Source organism: Crassostrea angulata, chromosome 3, assembly GCF_025612915.1.
Source record: "Crassostrea angulata isolate pt1a10 chromosome 3, ASM2561291v2, whole genome shotgun sequence".
NCBI classification, from domain to species: domain Eukaryota; kingdom Metazoa; phylum Mollusca; class Bivalvia; order Ostreida; family Ostreidae; genus Magallana; species Magallana angulata.
Genome location: NC_069113.1, coordinates 2858576 through 2862679, shown reverse-complemented (window position 1 = coordinate 2862679; position 4104 = coordinate 2858576). Strand labels below are relative to the sequence as shown.

Sequence of the window (4104 nt, the reverse complement as noted above, 5' to 3'; positions counted from 1 at the left end):
AAGCCTTATAAAACGAAGACAGTCAGGGATCTAATCGCTTAATCTACAAAATGCTACAGTAAATCGAGGAATGCCTCGCCGATAAATCGCTATAGATTCCACTGCAGTTTCAGTTATCCATGTTTCCCAAACAAAAAAGCATATCGATTCTAGCCCCGTCCTCTTGCATAAATGAAGAATTTAAAATCGTCTTTTACTGCTGAAATTGTTTTAGAATGAATTCAGTTGTCTGGAGCTGGCGAAAAGGACCGATTAACCGAGGTTAAACAAGAAGGAGATAACATCAGATATTTATTTGTTTCCAAAAAAGTTTATTTACCCCGTGCTGGCCCCGTGGAATCATTGAATTGATTGGCTGGCGGTGATTAATTATTGATCAGGGTGCAATCAGACCTCTTCCAATATTCCAAAAGAACAATGCTACATCAAAGGTAATGTTAGCGAGTGGAGCATGCTGTTCGTGTGTAGGCCCGGGATTAACGTGAGAGCTGGACGGACCCGTAGGAACCCTTAATGGACACTGAGGTAGGGTGGAATCCTTTTGGGGAAATTACTTTATTTTATCGCGTTAGATCATCACGTAATTGCGCTAAACCTTTCACCTTGAGGGGCTGTAGGAAGTCTTAGACCGACTCGGGAGATTTCCGAACGTCCAGCCTCTGAGGCACGTGAACAATCTCTTAAAATTATAGCAAAAAACCCAGTCTTTTTGAAATACATTATTTGGAATCAATATTATAATAATTACAACGAGTTATGTCAGCCGAGAGTGATTGAGATTCTATCTTTACTATTGACAAACATTACGAAGAGATCCCGAATTCAGCGCGCACATTGTGGACCAATAATTACCCCCAGGAAATGAATCTTCAAGGAAACGTGAAAATATTTAGAATTTAAGGTTATTGATTTGATGCTTTCGGAAAATAACACGTTACAGGAATTAAATCGAGATAAATTACATGCTGTTAAAATGGCTGTGGTTAAAAGCATGGAATATATTCGCGGGGCATTCAAGGAATTTTCCGCGGTCCGTTTATTTTCACCATGTAATCAATTAGCTTACCATCAGTGTCAGATTGTCTCACCGTAATCCTACCCCACCCCCTCATCCCTGGTACAGTTCGACTGTCTGGCGCTACCCATGATGCAACTCAAGATGAGTGATAATGTTTTATGCGGTTTTGGTTTATTTTTATTTAATATAAATGAATAATTGATGATGCTGTGGTCAAGCCAGCAGTGAGCTTGCTGTACCTGGATCGTGTCTTGTGTAACTATAATGTATACCAAGCGTAAACCCAACTCCTCTCTTCCGGTCGTTTTCCTGTGTCTACACATTTTTTCCTCCGGGTAGTTTTTGTTATTCCCGAGTACACTTAAAAGATGGGTTCGTAATCTCTTTGTTTTTAACTAAAATTTAAAATCCATTAAAACTCATCGAAGCGGGTACACAAACCAAAATTTATAAAACTGGTCCTTGAGAGAATATGAATGTCTTATCGGGAAATATAATCGCAGTGTTGTTTAAGGTAGCTCGCCTTACCCCTCCCAAGACGGGTATGACTAATTGACGAAGACGGGGTTACCCAGGTGGTGCTGCATTCGATCAGCTGAATTGGGCAGATTTAAGTGATAGCATAGGTAATACAAGATATCATCTATTGAAATCCTCCAGTTTTCCTCACGGTCCACACAATAGGCCCGGGCTAAACCTGCACCTCAATCACGTTATCTGCTGTAATCAAACAGTGGATATTCTTCTATCATAAATTGGCTGAATAAAGATAACTCAGTCACATTCCTAAGTCTAAATTATTAATAATCATCAGTCATGCAACATATTTGTTTGATTTTAAATATATAATTTTATCTAATTTGGTCATGGGAGAATTCCATTGGCTCCGGAAGTAAAAAAGAAGCGCTCCATACCAGACAGCATCTAATTAGCGGGAGGTGGGGGCGTTAGAACCATTATTACATTTTGATCACATTTTTATACGCCTTTTCATTGAGATACATACACATGCAGTCAAAACTCTGGTTAGTAGTCCATAAAATGGCTTTATTGGGTTTTTCTGAATTAGCTACATCTCCGATAAGCATCGGCCCAGATGAGCGACAAGTGCTGATGACAATCGACATTCAGCACATAGTTTTTAAATTACTCAGATCGGGGATAATCTTAGGCAAACTTTAATCGTTTTAATGCGGAGATCTCACTGAGAAAAACTTCGGTCTAGTGGGGCACTGAGAAAAATATTTTGACCTAATCTGGCATTGATTGTCAAAGCATGCCTTATCCTTCCGCTATCAACATGTCTATTATAGGCTGTGTAGATGATGGGCTTTGTAGTGGAATATGGATATGATATTGACAGACATATTATAGCACCTAGACATTCTTTCTTTCAGCGTTTTTGTGATTAACTTTGTCACCCGGCATAACGGCATGGTGCCGACAGCGACTTCAAATCGACGAGCTTTTATGTAATGATTTCACATTGAAACTGTTTGCTCTTATTGATCTTTCTCAGTCTCTTTTGATTTTTTGAATAGTTTTTAACGATAAGCAATCAAACTCCGCATCGGGCGTATTTCTCGGGATTTATGACGACCTCTGCAGACTTCCTGTTTCCTCGCACGCGGAGCGCGGTAAAATAAGCAGCCTTTTGTAGCCCTCTCATGGCACGCGCTTTACTTTTTATATAAAAAGTAATCTGCCCTTTGTTGACTTTTATATCCTGCAAGGTCTTGTATTAATAATCAGAATGATGTAAATATCTTTTTAATTATGTATCCATCCATGCGTTGTAGTCATTCATTGAACATGAACACGGTGTAGGTTTACGATAGGCACATTTTGTAACAGTGCTTGACAGCCTAAGTAAGCCTAACTAGGGATGCTGTCCTTACAGAGTGGAAGCGCTTTGTACCGAGTCTATTTAGGAGGAGTTTTTACCTGCTAGCACTCGTGGATAAGTTGATGTAAGTGGGGTAAATAGAGAAACAAATTTTGTAAGTGTGAAACTGAAGTAGCTCCAAGCACCAACTTCTTGAGTTCACTAATCAGAAAGCTTTTGAAGTTAGGGTCTTGGTTTCCCCTCAAAGACTTCGCTGCCTGGACTGACCGTTCAGTGGGACCGTGGCCAGCAATCATTTTAAAAGCATTGATGTGTTTACAAACATCTGTTGAAGTTTTTGTTCTTGAATACTTCAACATGTTATTGGAGCATTTTCAATACACGGCAATGTACACAGGGCGGTTTTCTGGGTCTTGGATTGCTGGCAGGTAAAACAAAGCATTCGAACGATCGCGGGACACTCACAAAATTCGGTCCGCGTGGCAATCTCGGCCAGTTCTGTGGTCAAGTACCTTCACTCCCTCCTTCCCTCGTTTCCTAATTATCGAGGTAGCGTGTGGATCCTCCAAATTCTTCCCTCGCTCGTGTCCTGCAAAGTTTACTCTTCATAAAACCACAAGTGCCCTCTTTGTCATCTGAAAGAATTCATATTGTTTTACAGACTTTGGAATGCCGTTTTTTCGGTGATAAGTGTGGGAAAGTTCTGGTAGTGGCATCATGGCTAAAAATACTCTTCATCAGAACTGGAACTCGATACCCCATAAATATTCAGATTTTATCGCCCTTAATTTGTTGCATTACATGTACAATTTCTGTATATTTTCCTCCATCAGCGTGAAATAGACTCGCGGGCGGTCGCGGAAATTGACGCCCATTTCTGATAGTACGGGTAAGCGAAACAAATAAATAAAACTAATAGAAAATAGAGTCGTCGGAAATGAAAGGGGCAATGAAATATCATTTCTCTCCTTTTTTGCGCAGTCCAAGCATCCGGTATGTAATACGGACCTTTCCGTTTTATGCCGTGTTTTAATCTTACAGGGGGTAGCCGAATTTAAATTGTCAAACAAAAGCAATAAGTTAATTGACATTAATGGAATCATATTTGTAAACAACTGTTTTAAACAAGAGGAGATTGTGTGTGATCTGGGAGCGTTTACAGTGCTTCTGGGGGTCTGTGTTCAACATACCTGTCCACGGACTTCTTATTCATAAACTCGGTCCTCGTCTCCCATAGGCT

The 4104-nt window shown here is 40.1% G+C and overlaps 1 protein-coding gene across 5 annotated transcripts in view; it reads left to right on the top strand.

Annotated features, from left to right (window-relative positions):
* The window catches only part of LOC128175255 (delta-like protein 1), a 48090-nt gene that overhangs the window by 30892 nt on the left and 13094 nt on the right, over positions 1-4104 (top strand). The window contains exon 1 of one of the 5 annotated variants that reach the window (XM_052840754.1): positions 386-525. The exons of the other annotated variants lie outside the window; for them this stretch is intronic. The gene's annotated coding sequence lies outside the window, so the exon portion shown is untranslated. Of the gene's footprint in view, positions 1-385; positions 526-4104 lie in introns of those variants that run through there. 5 annotated transcript variants of the gene reach the window in all.